The sequence below is a fragment of the Caretta caretta genome, chromosome 2 (genome assembly GCF_965140235.1).
Source record: "Caretta caretta isolate rCarCar2 chromosome 2, rCarCar1.hap1, whole genome shotgun sequence".
In the NCBI taxonomy this organism is placed as follows: domain Eukaryota; kingdom Metazoa; phylum Chordata; order Testudines; family Cheloniidae; genus Caretta; species Caretta caretta.
Window position 1 is genome coordinate 176,325,278 of NC_134207.1, and position 18,045 is coordinate 176,343,322.

Sequence of the window (18,045 nt, forward strand, 5' to 3'; positions counted from 1 at the left end):
ACACCACCATACAGTAGCATCTGATAACTTCACATACAATGTGGCCACGCATATTTTACGAGGACAATAATGACCAGCAAATTGAGTTTTCAAATAGTAGCTCACAAGGCACACTTCGTACAAAGATTATTACACTAGAGGACATGGGTATATTCTGTCAAAATGGGGTGATGGGAACACAATGTATTCAGTCCTAAAATGGAATATGATACAGAAAGACCCATTCATCTACAGTGACTTATAAATGTTAGTACACCTTGCCCGGCACTGTCATTCCACTCCCTCTTGAATCCCAAGGTCAGTCTCTCTACAATTCTGAGTAGAGTCTCTCTCTCTCTCTCTCTCGTATGGGGAATTAATTGAAACACTTCAGGAAACAGAATGTGGGACAATTATTCACAGGATACACTGAGCAGAATCTCACATTCAGTACTAGTGAGATGTTCTCTTGCCTGCTGTCCTAGGAGTGTCATAATCTACAGTAAGTGCATATAGGAGTGAGTGTGGCAGTATGGAATAGAGTTCCTTCATGTGCAGAGTGCACCTCAGAATTTCATTTATCTGGGTATTGTCCAACAACAGCTATGTCAACCAGAATGCTCTCACCATGACTTGGGTCAGTCTTCCTGGAAATACATGAATAGCTGGAGCCTTACAGTGGGAGACTTGAAGAGCTTGATCTGTTGAAGTTTATCAAAAAGAAGATTGAGGGGTGAGTTGATTACAATGTGTAAGTACCTTCATGAGGAAAAGATACCAGGTTCTAAAGGGTTCATTAACTTAGAGGAGAAAGGCATAACAAGAACCAATGGCTGGAAGCTAAATCCAGACAAATTCAAATTAGAAATAAAGCACAATTTTTTTAAGAGAGAGAGTGAATAGCCATTGGAATAAACTACCAAAGGATGTGGTAGATTCTCCATTGATTGATATCAAATATGAATTAAAGACTGGCTGCTTCTCTGGGGGATATCCTGTAGTTGAACACAAGTTATTGGGCTTCATACAGGGGTAACTGGGTGAAATTTAATGGCATGTGATATATAGGAGGTCAGACTTAGAGCTGGCCAGGAAAACACATTTCAGTTCTGTGATAATTTGAGAATTTTCAGAGAATTTTCCATCTTAGATTAGGACAAAAAGCCAAAAACTTGAAAATGTTTGCAGAATTGCAATTCTAAAATACTTCATTTTGGAAACAGGAAACCCTAGTTATCTCTGTTTGAGGCCCAGGAGGCAAGGCTCAGTCTTGGGCCAGTGACACCTTTATTATATATAAAAGGATGCTGGCTTTACAGTCTACCACCTTGTGGTCCTGCTGAGGTAGAAAAGCAGCTTTATGCCCTGGTTTCTAATAGGACACATGATTTTTAACCTGACATTATGCCTTTAATATATCAAAATGGCCTTTTATTCCTGAAAACTTCAAAATATCTAACAGAGAATCCCATAATGGTTGTTGAGCAGTGAAATGAGCTGATGGCCACCACATGTTCAGGCTGATTGCAGTTCAGTCGAGCAGTATCAAGGAATAGTTGTAAAAAATGATTTACTGAAGCAGACAGCAAGCCACTCTCTAAGGACCAGGAGAAACAGTTCTGACTTTTGGTCCTGGCAGTATTAGTTTGGAAACTTGCCTAGGAGGCCATTTGAGAAATTAGTAAATCAGGAGACTCACGTTTGAGATCCATTAGGTTGCACAACATAGAATGCAAACCTGTCTTTAAACCACCCACCGCAGTAGCAAGGACCAGATTTTCTAGAAAGGTGAGGTAAACATGGGATGAGAAGATCTCATTCCTCCCTTGTGAAATGAGGATAGTTTGTCTGCCCCAGGCATCTACTGCAGAGGTAACTATTAAGACTCTGTGAAAGGGGTTTGTGTTGATTGCCTCACAGGTGCTTTAGCTAAGGTCAGATTTCATCCTTTTTGGATTTGTTAATTTTTGTACAGCACCCAAAGAAAATACAAAGTGCTACACAAATGTGAAAATGATCATTTTCTTACGTTATCAATGCCAGCTTTGGACATACAGGCCAGATCTGTGCTGTATTTAAAAAACCCAGTCTTCTCCATAAATAAGGAGATGAGACCATCTTTCCTTTTAAATTAGAGGTTGAACAATGTGGGCCTCTTACCCTTACTTTCCTTAAGATTAGCCACAGCAAAGGAAGGTGATCTAGTTACATCCAAAGAAAACTGAATTTGGATCCACTGGTGTCATTCAAGTAGTCCTTACTCATGAAAGCAGCCTCATTGACTTTAATGGGGATACTTGCATAAGTTGAATGTGTAGGCTCCCCCAGCACCTTTGTTTGAGTAATGTTCACATTGGAGCTTGAAGATACCTTTAATATCTGTCTGACATATAGACATCTGAAGCCACCTTTTCTCCCTTAATTTTATTCATAATTAGTTTCTGATGGCTCTCAACTGTTTTCCATATAATTTATTGTTATTAAAATAATACCTAGAGGCCCCCATCAGGAATTAAGACCCCAGCATGCTAAGAACTGTACACACATCCAGTGAAAAGCCAGTCCCTGCTCCAAAGATCTTGCAGCTTTTAAAATAACCTTTTCTATGATTTCAAACATTAGAATGAATACTTCACAGTCCCAAATTTTACCAAGAAAGAGAGACATTTTGCCACCCTTACTCACGTTGAGTAGTGTCTACAGCTGGTAAGAAAATGTTTTATTTTCTTTTTTTCCATAACAACCAGTGAGTTCTTAGCCTTCAGCAGAGACCAGGCATTAATAATCTAAGGAATCCAATATTTACAGTAGCTCTATTAAGTTCACCAGTGTTTTCAGAGTAAGGTACTACTTAATGTGAGCAAGGGTGGCAGAATCTGGCCCTCACTGGTTTTGATAGATTTAACATTTTCCCTAGGGTTTGTGTCCTTTTAAAAAATATTTCTTTTGACGTGTTTGATAATATATAACATATACACATGACCAATGAGACAAGTATTTCATGATACTGCCTCTAGGCACTTTGACGTGGTCTGACTTACACAAGAAAATGTCAACTTACTTTTTATCCAGCCTCAGTTAAATCAGGTTGTTACAGACCAATGTGATAGAAAACAATAAGCAGATACATTTTTACCATTTGGGGGTGGGATGGCAAACTCTTTTTTTCCCTCCAACTTCTGTCTACTGTGATCCACAGCACTACAAGACATGAAGGTTGGCATTTTAAAACTATTTGGGTGATCAAATCCCTATGGGAAAATTAATGGGAATTGAGCATTCAGATCTTGTAGGTCGCTTTGAAAAATCTCAGAAAGATTACATTTTTATTTAATACCCTCTTCACTAGACTTCAGGTCTAGCTGCCTAGGATTAAGCTGCTTGCCCATTTATCCCCTCCTCTGAGCAGTTGTGGGGAAGGGCAGGGAATAGAGAGTAAATGGGCAGAGCCTTGGCTCCACACCCCCTACTTGATGGCTCTCTTCAACTTCCCATGCCTTTCTCCACTCAAGTCTGTAGAGCTATTTCTCTTCTCTTCTTCTCCATTAGTTAGGATACATGGAGCCCTCCTGAATTTCCAGAGTGGTGGCTTGAAGGCTCTGCCCTTTCTGGATCCTTTATAAATGACTGGGATGCCTTTCTCTTCTCTAGGATCTTTCAGGGTAGCTGGTTGGTCCACTCTCAAATTACCTATGCTAATGTCATCTGGATGGTACATGGCTTGGCTGCTCCCCAGATGTAGAACAGCAGGCTCCCAGAATGCGCCACTGGCCTGTGGTAGGGTGCTAGCTCTTTGAAGATTTTTCCTGACCTTGTTGTTAACCTTTTCTTTTCTTCTTATCTAACTTGCTCCCTTTACACTCATCCTTAAGACAGGAACGTCAAGAAGTGTGAGTGTCTCTTTAACAGCAGGGTATGATGGGGCCCTAATCAACATATAAGAGAGAGTATTACTAGAAGGCACTCACTCAGGTGAAAGTCCTGTTGGAGAAAGGTACTCAATGAACATAGGGCTTAGTTAGGGAAAACAAGTTCTTCTGGTGTACGGTTTGTGGCTAATTTTTTCTTTATTACATTTGTTTTATTTGACTATTAATACCCTGGGATATTTATAATTTTTAAACACCTTGCACCTGTGTATTTTATGCTGAGTTCCAGGACCCTGTTCATTCCATGTAACATGAATCCCGCTGCTTCTGGCCCTTTAAAATTTAAAACATTCTGGGAGTAGGACACTAGATTATTCCAAAATCCATGATTATTAGAACATGAATATTATTCTCCAGTTGTGACCTAACTCTGGCCCTTGAGGTGCAATTCAGAGATCAACAGCACCAGCTAGTTTCCACAAAAAGGCTAGCTTGGATGGTATGTATATGTTAGAGAAGTGGGAGGACAGAAGAGGTAAAGAGAAGACTCCATGGACAAGGGAGGTGATGCCATTCTCTTTAGAGCTTTGCACTTTATAGCAAAATGACCGCTTCACCTTTTGTCCGCCTATCTTAAGGACACTTGTTTTTTGTTTTCTCCAGATCTAAACTCCATGAGGAACATAAAATTATAGTTGTAAATGTTCCTAATATTTCATGTTGCAAGCAAGCTCCCAGGAGCTTTGCTCATTTCTTTCTTGGTTTATAAATGATAATGTGTTTAGTCCATTCAGGGAGATTAGAGGCAAATTAAAAGTAGGAGCTAATTGGTTTTGGATGAAGGGCAGGCTGGTTTATATTTAGGGAGTTATAATATGTAACTGTCCATTTTGAATAATATTTTGTGTGCAGTTTCAGGCCAGAGGCTCCAACAGTGGCCAAGTACCAGGTACGTTCATCCAAGGATCTCAAAGTACTTTGCAAAGGCGGGTAAGTATTATTCACATTTAACAGATAAGGATACTGAGGCACAGACAGGTTTGAATGACCACATCTCACTGCCCCCTCAGAGAAGTATAAAGCTAACTTCTTCATTTCAGCTTTTTCAGAGCCACAACAAGGAGGAGGAGGACATGACAGAGTAGGATGTGTGTGCAGGGGTCAGATACCAAATGCCTCTGGGGAAGTGGGGAGGAATTGGTCTGTTTTGGCTGTGTAATTATTGGGGCTACCCCATACCCTAACCCCCTAGGATGCCAGTGGCATGCCAGGTGTACTACCACTCAGATGCAATCACTAGTGGTACTTCATCAGCTGGGTCTTGCAAGCATCAGCCCTGGGTCCTAGTAACCTCTCAGACACATGGCTAAGGGACAGGTTATTTTACCAGGGCTAGCAGGAAATGGAAAGTTTGCAAATACCCTAAGTACAGTGGCTTAAACAGGTACAGTTCAAGTGAGAAATAGCAGTGAATGTTTGGGTCTCTGGGCAGTCTAATCAAAACTCAGGGCTCTTCAGGCCCAGTGCCTGGGATGTCCTCTCCAGTTCAGTCTCTATTCAAGCAAATAGGAACTTGTAGGTTTCCAAGCCAGGCTCAGTTAGTATCTCTCATTGGGGCTCCTCTGCACTGGCTCCCTGTCCAGTCACTAATGCTCTCACACAGAGCTGTAATATCTGGCAGTCACAGCCTGTACCATAAGGGCTCTGCATCCATTTCTGACTCCAGGTTCTCTCCAGCTCCCTGCTTGCCATGCAGCCACTGCCTCAGCTTCCCTGCAGCTTCTCTTTTGCCATATGGCCACTGCCTTCTGACAGAACTCATCCACTTCCTGCTTCGGCACCTTTTCCCTTACCTGGCCAGGGGAAAGGGACCTGCAGTGGGAAGGGAACTGATAGGAGTTGTAGACTGATGCTTTGCAGATCCATTATAGCTGTAATCTTTTTTTATAAGGCACTTGCACACTTTGGTAATGGGCTCAGTATAATCTAGCAATTGCCATACTGGATCAAACCATCCTATCCAGTAGCCTGTCTCCAACAGTAGCCAGCTCCAGATGTTTCAGATGAAATCCTGCAGTGTGGCAGTTATGAGATAACCTGACCACAGGGAAAGTTTCCTACTAATGCTCATTAGCTAGATGTTGCTTTCTGCCCTGAAATATCAGGTTTTTTGTTTCTGATCTTTATTCTTATTCGTTCTTTACTGCTGTTACTCTGTATGATCTCATTATCCATATAAAAGTCCAACCTTTTTTTGAATCCCACTAAGCTCTTGGCCTCAGTGATATCTAGTGGCAATGAGTTCCACAAACTCATTGTGCATCATATGAAGACGGAATAAATGGCCTAGATAAGTTTAGTAACTGGCCCTTGGTTGCACAGTTAGCAATAGGGTGAGGAATGGAACTTCAAGCCAGAACTTTCAAAATTGGATGCTAGTTAAATTTAGGGTGTCTCAGTTTTTGGTTGCCGAGGGAGACCCTAGGCCTGATTTTCAGAGATGTTGAGTACCCACAGTTCCCACTGACTTCATGGCCGCTAGCCTTTGGTCTAGCCAAACTGTGCCTGGCACAGGATCTCAGGTTGGGGGATGGAGAAAGCAAAGGTCACTGAATGCTATCTTTGTGCTTTATGAATGCTATCTTTGTGCTTCATGTTGCCAGGTGCTATTCAACATGAATGAGACTATTAAAATCTGGCCCTTAGTAATTTATATGTTGGCATAACAGCTGTGATTTCTGGATAGCATAGTGATGTACTATTAGTATAGCAATTGTGATCTGTATGAAGGAATACATAATCTTTGGTTTAAACAGCAGGCTCCATATACATGAACAGGATTTACAACATATAATATTTCCCCCCCTTTCTTGGGACAAGGGAGCAAGTTCAGGTAGCACAATATACTTGTCTGATCTGAATATCAACATTTTATAAGCAGTTTCCATTCTGCTGGATTCTGTCATCCAAGGAAACTGAAAGAGTTAAGAGGAAAGTGTCCCAAATTTTTTTCAGCCCTGCAGCAGAAAGTTCCAAAGATAAAAGCATTTCTCAGCATGAGCAGACTGTGAAATGTAGTTGAAAATGAATTCTTTAATGCCAATTATATTAAGAATTTATTTTCAACTACATTTCACAGTTTGTTCATGCTGAGAGGACCTATTTTCTTTGGAATTTTCAGACTGCAGGGCTGAGTAAAATAGGTAGCTTTCCTTTTAAATAAAGTAGAAAGTACTGGAGTGAGATTATATCTGTCACAGATTATAATATTTATATTTATTCCTCACAAAACCAAAATCCTCCTAGGCATGTCTCGGATTCACATGAGGTCTCTGAGTTCTAGATTTTGCATCTGGGTATATGATTGCTTCAACCGAGAGACGTGCTATGTGCATTTAATACACTACAGCTGTGTTCCACTCCGTCAAATATACATAAAAGACAATCTGAAGCTATCAGCAAGAGAGATAGTTTAGGCAACATGATGAACTGAAAGACTAGTGGATCAACCCATGACATTTGGGTTCAAATTTGGAATTTTTTTCTCCATCTGTGATGAATGTTTATCTCCCTCGCAAAAACACTGTTCCCTCTTGATTAGGAGTTAAGGAGCTTGAGCTAGCTTGATGGCTCTTTCAGAGGTCAACTGTAGCTTATGCTCACTACAGTGGGTCAAGTTCCATCTTTTCTGGAGGGTAGCATTGCTTAAAGCACTGCAAACCCTGACCACTTTGGGCAGCTGTCACCACCCCAAATACCAAGGACACCGACAGCTTTGCACAGCTGAAATTCTTGACAAAAGAGCAATGAAACTACCATGCTTGCCTGCCCAAAACTCCTAGCGACTTCAGTGGGAGTTTTAAGTGTGCAAGGATTCAGGATTCACTCCCAAATGGTTCATTTACTAAACTCTTGGGAGATATCTCATGCAGATATGTGGTCAGAATTTATAATTTAGAATCAGGACTATTCTTCTTAGGCCAAACCTGAAACCCTTTCTCAGTTATATTGGCATAGCTACATTGGTCGGGGGCATGAAAACACCACAGCCCTAACCGACGTAGCTATGTTGAAAAACTCCCCACTGTAGATGCAGCTATGTTGATGGGAGAATGCTTCTGATGACGTAGCTAACATCGTTGGATGGAAAAATACCTTCTCCTAGTGTAGTTTGCGCCTACACTATGGGGCTATGCCAGCACAGCGTAGACATACCCTCAGTTTTACTTAGTTCTTTTTTAACATCCCCATGTAGATTATCAACAGGATTTGAAGTGAGGACCTTCAGCATCACAGCAGAGGACTAAAAGGAAAAATCCATTAACAGGTAGCCTCTATGGAGATGGTACCTTCTAGTTGGCTAGCCACTAGGGGAGGATGCAGCACACAATTTGCCAGCATGTTATACTTGCTCAAGGAAAATTCCTGAAAACACTTCAGTGGGAATTATGCCAGAATAAGAGCCAAGTAAAGAGTGAATAAGGACTTCAGGATTTGGCCCCTTGTGGATATATGCCCATAACTCCCCTTAATACCAATGAGCATTTTATGCTCACATGGTAGAGTAGACACCTCTAATGTCTAACTACCAACAGAGCCCTTACAAACCTCATTCACAGTTACAGTCAGTGGAAATAGTTGACACTGGGCCCACCTCCTTATAATATTACAAAAAATTATAAACTTTTTCCTTGAAACCTTATTGTTGGACAAATTTGCATTCCAATATAAATGTAGGCCTACCAAATCACACAGAAAGCAGTCTGATAGGGATTTTTTTCCACTTCTGATGTTACACTGACCTCTAGAGGTGCCAGGTATTATGTCTTGCTAACCTTTCAGGGTTTTTTTTTTTAGATTCAAATAGAATTATAATAGCCTGACTTACATCTATGAAAGTCATGAAAGGTTGAGTTTGGAATGGCTCCCCATCATTCATGGAGCAGCATATATTACAGCAGATTGTGCAGTGTTAGAGGACTACTTCATTACCTCAGCACATTCAGTCTCTATATAAGATAATAGGCACCTTAGAAACACCCTCTGAGGATATGTCTATACTACCTGCTGGATCGGCTGGCAGCGATCGATCCAGCAGGGGTCAATTTATCGCATCTAGTCTAGATGAGATAAATTGACCCCCGAGCGCACTGCCGTCGACTCCTGTACTTACCTGAGCGAGAGGTGCAGGCGGAATCAACGTGGGAGCGTCAGCAGTCTACTCACCGCAGTGAAGACACCGTGGTGAGTAGATCTAAGTACGTCGACTTCAGCTACGTTATTCACGAAGCTGAAGTTGCGTAACTTAGATCGATGCCTCCCTCTTCCCCCCCCTTCCCCTCTCCCAGTGTAGACCAGGCCTGAGAGAGTGTGTTTTCTTGCTTTTGTGGGTTTATGCCAGACCTTTTGGCCCAGATTCTCCTATGTTGCTCCTTGCATGGTCATTTACCCAAGTGCAATGTGGGTGTAAAATGCTTCTGTTCTCATCTGGTAGTACTTTACGATCTTAATCTGTCGCTGCCTCAGCTCCCCATCTGTAACATACCACTACTTCACTTCACAGAGGTAATGTGGAAATAAATCAGTTCCTGTCTGTGGAGCACTCAGATGCTGTAATGATGAGTGCCACAGAAAAGCTAAGGAGGCACTTCATAATTCTGTATTCAGAGCAGGATGTCAGTAAGGCCCGGGGGCCATACATTGAACAGGAATGAAAAAAAAAAAAGTAGTTGCTCATTAAGAGCTTGTCTCAGAGGTGACCTGTGCTGGCCCAACAGTGTGGGGGACAGATCGCGGGCAGCCAGCTTCAGCAGTGTTACTGAGCACGCTCAATCCATGTGAGCATGCTCCGTACAAGCCAAGCAGTAAATCAGGGGGAGGGGGGAGGAGCACAGGGGTGTGAATAACCCACACCCCTGAGCAATGTAAGTTACTCCGACTTAAGTGCCGGTGTAGACAACACTGTGTTGGCGGGAGAGCTTCTCCCGCTGACATAGCTACTGTCTCTCGTGGAAGTGGAGTAATTAAGTCGACAGGAGAGCTCTCTCCTGTCGTCTTAGAGCATCTTCACCAGATGCACTACAGCCGTGCAGTTGCATTGGTGCAGCTGCGCTGCTGTAGCACTTCTAGTGAAGACTAGCCCTGACTGAGCGCCATCCATTCTGTGCACTGAATGAGGTAGGGATCCGCTGGAAAAAATAGTACAGGATCATGTTATTGAAGACTGTATCATAATGTGTTAGCATAAGGGAGCCAAATTAAGGTTTCACAGGCAACTATAATTCTGTGTTCCCTAATGTTTCAGTGCTTGACTTTGCAATCTTAATAGTGGTCTATTAATCTAGTTATTTGTGTGTAATATTTTTATATACTGAGAAGACATATATCCAGGTTGATTCCCACATAAGGATGGTTTAAAAACCAAACAATTGGGAGACACAAAGCACAGTGCAAACCAAGAGATGAATGATTGTGCAACTAAGGTGACAAAGATGGAAACTAGTGACATTTTCTGCTTCCCTGTTGAAGAAATCAGGGATTGTGGAAGTGACTTCCTCACCCTATCTATTCGGAAAAGACTTTCCATCAAAGAGTGAGGGAGTAGGAGCTTTCAGTGTGGCTACGAGTTTGGCAGGGAAGGCTTGGTGAAGAGGAATCAGTGGATTCATGGGTCCCCTAGGTTTAGGGAACTGTTGCAGGCTGTGTTGGGGAACTGAGTGAGTCTGCTGAGCCTCTGCATCTCACAGCCAGACTGGGAAAGTCTCCCTTTCCCTCTTTGATACAGGAATTAAATTAGGCACCTCCCATTCTGAAGATAAGTATCTTTTGTCCCCACAAAGTTCTCAGCTGAAGCCCCGGAGAAGTGCAGGGGATGGATCCTAGGAAAGTCCAACCTTGCAGGAGACATTGGGTAGAACAATTCCATTGAAATTCCAGCAAGGAGTGAGAAATTAGCAGTGGTTGAAAACGTAAACAACAATAACATTCTTATTGGATTAAGTCACTGTAAAGTCTATTGACTTTTCTCACTATCCATGTTCTCCCAACACACACAAGACTGGTGGGTAAGGGCTGAGTTCAGTGGGGATAACCCCCCAGTTACTTTCCCCAAGTGGGTAACAGGTGGAGGCTTCTTACTGGGACTAGTTGCTGTGCGGAATCTAGAAAGCCAGGTTCACCCTTTGGTGACTGTCCAATTTGTACCAGCAGATTTACTGTAAGGGGGGAAGAGGTTAGACATCAGTGCCTGGTGACTCACACCAAGCAGCAGGGGAGTGGCCATACTGTGTACCACAAAGGACCTAGTCGTCTGATGTCCAGATCACAGTGCGGAGACAAAAGTTAGCTCCTTGTTTCTAGGAGTGCCTTGGCTTAATGCTCTGAGTTGAGGAGGAGTGACAGGAGAGTCAGTCGCCAATGCCAAAGAAATTTCACTTTTGAGAGGGAAATCAATGTGCACTTTTATAAATGTTTCCACACTTAATCATCTCCCTGGTGTTTTTTGCCCAACAGGTTTGTGGGGAACGAAATAGATCTTCCTGGTCTTGCAGACCATCCTGTCTGAATCAGGCTGAGATGGGAAATGCAGAGGCTCTTCAGACTGTCACACTTTGAGGATCCAGAGGATTGTCCTTTGGTTGCAGTTAGAAACCCCATTGCTGAGTTTTGTGCATGGAAAATGAAGTCACACAATGAAGTCACACAAATGAGGGTCATTCTTGTCAGTTGTCAGCTTGTGCGGATCAAGGAGTGAGTGGTTCACATTCTTTTCCAGGTGCAAGGCACACTCCATTGCTGTCAGCCCATTCTCCCAATCATCACGATCTGGTTTCTTGATGTCCTGCTGTGTGCAGTACTTCCAGCTAGAAGCCTTCAAGTACCAGAAGAGAAATGCTCCCAGAATCTTGACAATGTTTTAAAAATCAAGAGATTTAACATAATCTGCCACATTGTCGTTCATCTACCTTCCAGTTTTCCAGCAAATCAATCAGTAAACCACTGGCTCTTTCCTTTGGCATTTTTGTTTGGGGAAATGGTAAATTCCTGAGTGGGTACTACATAAGAACAGCCCTACTGGGTCAGACCAAAGGTCCATCTAGCCCAGTATCCTGTCGTCCGACTGGCCAGTGCCAGATGCCCCAGCAGGAATGAACAGAACAGGTAATCATCAAGTGATCCATCCCCTGTTGCTCATTCCCAGCTTTTGGCAAACGGAGGCTAGGGACACCATTCCTGCCCATCCTGGCTAATAGCCATTGATGGACCTATCCTCCATGAATTTATCTAGTTCTTTTTTGAACCCTCTTATGGTCTTGGCCTTCACAACATCCTCTGGCAAGGAGTTCCACAGGTTGACTGTGCGTTGTGTGACAAAATACTTCCTTTTATTTGTTTTAAACCTGCTGCCTATTAATTTCATTTTGTGACCCCTAGTTCTTATGTTATGAGAAGTAGTAAACAACACTTCCTTATCTACTTTGTCTACACCAGTCATGATTTTATAGACTTCAATCATATCTCCCTTTAGCTGTCTCTTTTCCAAGCTGAAAAGTCCCAGTCTTATGAATCTCTTCTCATACGGAAGCCATTCCATACCCCTACACTGTCTGAGTTCACAGGGGACTGGGCATGAAAAGTTTAAAAGTGACAAGGAGGGCAATTTGAAGCCCATGCTGGCCTCCTGGTCCCCTGGCTTAGTCTGGCCAAGTGGATCACAAAGGGAGAAAAAGGAAACGGTCTACAGGCGGATGTTGACAATCACATCTCCCAGGCGCCACATGGTGTGTGGATGCCAGGACTGGTGGATGGTGTGTAAAGCGCAACTTCTCTAGATGTCCAGAGACCACTACATCTCCTGGGTGCTGTAGGGTGTATGGAGGCCAGGATTTGTGTACCCTGTCCCATGAAATATGGGGACTTCAACTAATGCCAAAGTCTCCACGTGGGGCAGTTGGAAGTTCCATGCCAACCTCCTAGTCTGGCCCAGCAGTTGGGAAAAAAATTGTATTCACTTGTAAACTGCAAATTTCCTATAGAAATGATTGAAATATGCAACCCTTTGATGCCATTTTTACTTTGTCACTTTTGAGAGTGTAGCCACAGTTTTAAAAAGTGTTGTCCAGGGGTGGCCACTAGACTTGGACACAGGAGACCTGGATTCTATCCCTTGATCTCCCTCTGACCTGTTGGATGACATCTGGCAACTCACTTCACCGTGAAGTTTAATGTGAAGTAGTGTTATTTTAATTTCAGTTAAATCCAGAGATTTCTTGCCATTCCCGTCTTTTCCTAGAATAATGAATTTCCACTTGGCCAGGAACCTAATCAATAGCCACAGCCTCATAGCAATGTTTGCATTGGGGTATTATAGCCCTGCCCATGTTAAAAATATCTTTCTTCCAGCTTGAAAAAATTATTCTCCTAAATAAATGTTGATTTTTGTAATATACAGTCCCAGGCCTGACAATTTTGCCTATTTTTCAGGGAGTGTCTGTCTTTTGCAGGAATTAAATGCTATTCACCCCACAAGGCAGGAAATTTCTTGTAGGGTAAGGCAGGATTTTAGGACTGTATCTGTATGAAACTATTTTGATTTGTATCAACGCTAAAGAACAATAGTTTTGGTTTTGGGGAGCTTCCCAATCTATTGACACTTCCCTCCTAGGACTGCTGATCTGAAAGGCATAATCATCCACAGGTTGTGCTCCTTGGAAATATTTCCTATCAGTTAGGGGATTTGTGAAGTGAAGTAAGAAGAAAAATAACCACAAGGTACAGTAAGATCTCACTGATTCACTCTGATGACCAGAAGGTTCATTGTGCATCACTGAATTTTTGCAGCTTAGTAAGTAAAGACTCAGTCTGACACCCATTGAAATCAAGTATGATAATAGTTCATAAATGATAAATGTTTTGTAGTACAGGCCTGCTCCATCTCCAGCTGAAGACAATAGGAGATTTGCTATTAAATTCAAAGGGTAGTAAGATTGAGCCTATATTTTGCTACACTCATACAATAATATGAGACCTCTCTGCATCAGTATTAAATATCATTGCTGTACTATTAAATCTTTACTTAAAAGTGTGGCTAAGGAGTCATTTTTGTTTGTGAATGCTGAGTTTCTATTGTCCTGCAGCTAACACTTATTTTTGTATTTTTTTTATATAGACTGGCTCCTCTTATACATATTTTTACTATTCAAGCAGTTCTACCTGAGAAGAACTAGAAACGCTTCTGTGTCTGTTATATGTGAATTTGAAATATAAAATACAAGAACGTAGTGGCCTTGTTAAAGAAATACATTTAAAATTTCACAGGCCAGATTTCACAGCACCTGATGCTTAAACACGAAGGCTAGGTTTTTCAAAAGATCCTAAGTGACTAAGGTCAATAGGACGTGAGCTTCTAAGACATGTTTAGGTGTTTGAAAATGTCACCCTAAGTCTAGTAATAATTATGTTTGAAATGTATAGCAGGGCTATTCAGCCAAGCTTTGATTCCAGGAAATACAGTTAAATCAAAATCCAGAAGAGGGAGCCCTCTATCAAAATAAGATAATAAACTGAATTATTACCAAAATTCACAGAAGTTTCCACTTTCTTTTCCACCCACTTGTAAACCCCTCTGGATTATTTAACCTATCTGACTATACTTAAAAGACTAGCAGCTCACAATTTCTATCTTTAAACAATATTATTCAATATCTGAGAAGCATGCTTGTGATTTTTATCTGTGGCTGGGCATATCAGATGTGGAACCTGGTCCACATAAAAGAAGTTGTTTCCGTTATCCCCAAAAGCGAAACAGTTGTGTGACCTGTATTCAGATTAGTTAGGGAGGAGGTTTCCATTCCATTCCATTCCGAAAGCAGCATGGAAACCTTGGGCCCAATCCTGCTCCCATTGAAGTCAGTGGAACGTTGCCATTGTTTTCAGTAGGAGAAGAAACAGGCCCTTTGTTATAACAGATGATGTTTATGCAGGAATCTCCTTACACCCACTTAAAGTGTTTCAGCTCCCACAATTTGTATCAGAATGAAAAGGTTATTTTGCCGCAGGTATGTGGGGTGTTATTTTTTATGTGTACTGCACTCTCTGTTTAACCATTTCAGTACCACCACCCCCATACATTCATCCTGAGGACCCTACTGTCTGAATGAAGCTGCACTGATTTACTCTCTATCTGGATTTCAGCTGGAATCCATTTGCATGACTCGAGTTTACTTTAAAGATGATGTTCAGCAGGAAAAAAGTAGGTTTGTGTGGTTGTTTTTCTTCTTTATACCAGTTATTTATTTCATTTATTTATTTTTTTAAACTAATAAATAGCAGGAATGTCAAGTCAAGCGTGGTCTTCTCTTGTTTTGCAGGAAAACTCAATGGACGTCTCAGATGTGGATTTTCAGCTTCCTTTGCCCTTAATCCTACCATTTTTCTCTGTAGTCCGTAAAGTCTTCAAGTAAAAAAAAATAGACAAACCAAAAACAGGGTAAACAAGACCTGAATTTCTAATGCAAAACAAATCTAACAACCATACAACAGGCTGGAAGATATCCCTTTCAGGCAGTGCTTAATTTGTAATGAAAGAGATGCTGGGGCTCAAGCAATTAGGTGCTTTCGTAACTGATGCGGCAAGCCCAGAGATACCGGAGCTCTGAACTGCCAAGCTGAGTGGAGCTGGGGCTCAGTCCTGGCACAAATTAAGTGTGCATTCAGGCTTCTTTTATAAACATCTAGTTAGAAATGAAGGCCGCTCCAGGATTCACAAGGGAGTATAAGCTTCCCAGAATCAGCCACTTAAAGGCATGATTTTGCCCCTGAGGTAAATCCATCTTGCCTGCCTCTCTGGGCTTGTCTTCACTGCTAAAAATTGTGTCATTTTTTTTTACCTCAGGATAAACAACCTGCACCCCCTCCAGGGGATGACCTTAGCGAGTTTACCTCACAATAAAACTGAAATGCCTGGTCTTCATTGTGTTTTTACCTCAGGATAGCTCGTTTGTGTTAGTTACCCTGAGGTAAACATGCACAGTATTTTTGCATGAACACAAAGCCTCTGTGCTGACCGGAGCACTAAGTGCAGCAGAAGCAGGACACTTACACTGTGCTCTAGAGGGCAAAATCTCAGCACCCAAGAATAGGGATTTTGTACTGCCATAGAGCTGGGCAGGGGCAAAGGAATGGCGAGTGGATCCAGGACTATGCAGATCCACTTGCCAAGCCCCCGACTACTGGAATTAATGTCCCTGGGTCAACTCTGCTACTGTTCTTTAGCTTGTGGTGGAAGGGAGGTTTCCATTCCCCATATGCCCCTCCTTCTCCTCCACCCCGCAGTTCATACCACTCAGCACACTTACCAGGGCTGTGTCCTGAGACTATGATTTGTCCCTTGATGTCTATTTGAATTAATGCAGATCCACATTGAATAAGCACTGTAGGCACGACTTTACAAGGGAAATTTATTGATACGGTACATATTATATGGAAAAATCTAAATACAAAAGAAGGAATGAGTCAAAAAGTTTTAAATTGGACCCTAGCAAGTTAAGTTTGCAATATACTTTCCATCAACTTATTCAGTATCCTGTACTTTACTCTGCTGTAAAGTGGTTAATACTAGTTTCCAATATTCTAACCTTATATAGTAAGTGCTTATACATGTAGCAAAGAGAATGAGAGGAGCCACTAAAATAAACATATCTACAGTATTGTATATATGAAGATTTCATTGTGCTTTTAAATATGTGTGTTTCTGATTGCTGTGCTATGTCCGATAAGCATTTTACTGAGGAAAAAAACCCTAATAGTATACTTGGAAGGATGCAGAAGTTGTTGCTAATTGGATCAATAAAGGCTGGCCTTCCAAATTGAGCTATGAAAGGGAAGGAACTGGTGGAACCTCCCATCTTGTCCGACTGCCAGAATGTGAGATTAGGCAGGCAAATTCTCTTCCTCAGGTCCAAGCCTTGAAGGGTGAGATCACCCTAGCAAATTAACCCTTGCTGGAAGGTGTGAGTGGATTGGTAAATTAGATAGCTTTGCACTTCTAGAAGAAGGGCTTGAATAGGACCCCAAAGCAATGCACCTTTTGTTTACATTGCTTATGCTTAAACTAGGCGCAAGGGGAAAATAATGGATGATCTAATGGTTTACAAACTATGCTTTCCATTCCAAGCTGAAGAAACTTTATAAAAAAGGCAACACACTCTGTTTTCACACTGACATTTGGTATTTTAATAAAATACAGCCTAATTTTTTTTTTAAAAAAAAGATATAAATCAAATCAATGCTATAACAGAGCTCATGGGATCACTGTATAATGCCCTTAAAATAACCCAGTAATAAATGAAAAAGCCTCCTACTGCCCAAAGACAACCAGTTAACTTCCTTATATAAAGCTGTAGGTCTTTTATTAGGCTACAAAACCATTTCAAACAAATGAAAACCAAATGTGCAAAAAATGTGAGGGGTGTGCGTGTGCGCCAATCCCTTGTACTAAAATAGTATGAGCCCCTGGGCTCTTTAAACTAAGATCTGCCTCAATCACTCCCACTGGCGGGCTTGTACTTTCACGAGTGAATACAGGGCGCATCTTTTTAGAAACATGCTGCATCCTTGTGTTAGTTAGAGGATTTATACATACAGTAACTGTATGGGAGAGATTAAGAAACTGTTCTGTATGGAACTATTCAAAGTAAAGAACCCTGAGATACGCAAAGCATGATGCAACTCAGATTGGCACATGTTGTTCTCCAGCCCAAAATAGTTGCTATTGTAGAAACAGTTTTTTTAAATATTCACGTGCAAAAGCTTTCAACTTGTACTAAATCAATGCCCCATCTGGTACTATTGTGCATTCTTGTACTAAATAGACATGGGGCCAAAAGAAGCCCTGGTGTAAATGATCCTATTGCCATGAATTGCATCTGCTTACAACAGGGCTGAATTTTGCCCACAAACTGCAACTGGTTGCTCTGTGAATGTAAATATATATATTATCCTTCTATGAACATACACTTAGCTTATGTCTGGTGTAGGATTCTGCTTTTCAGTGATTGCTTGCAAATTGGAGAACAGTTTTAATGTTTTATTAATAAGAGAGCTTAGTTTCTTTATATTACACCTCTAGGCCCTGCTTCAGCTACCCTTACTTATGTAAGCAGTAACACTGACCTAAGTGGAACTATTCCATGATTAA

At 41.6% G+C, this 18,045-nt stretch overlaps 1 long non-coding RNA gene across 1 annotated transcript; it reads left to right on the top strand.

The window, feature by feature from the left end:
• The first annotated feature begins 588 nt into the window (after positions 1-588).
• Positions 589-17,385, top strand: LOC125631831 (uncharacterized). The gene is made up of 4 exons (XR_007355081.2): positions 589-712; positions 4,761-4,797; positions 11,361-15,099; positions 15,218-17,385. It is a non-coding gene; the product is annotated as an uncharacterized LOC125631831 (long non-coding RNA).
• The last annotated feature ends 660 nt before the right edge of the window (positions 17,386-18,045 follow it).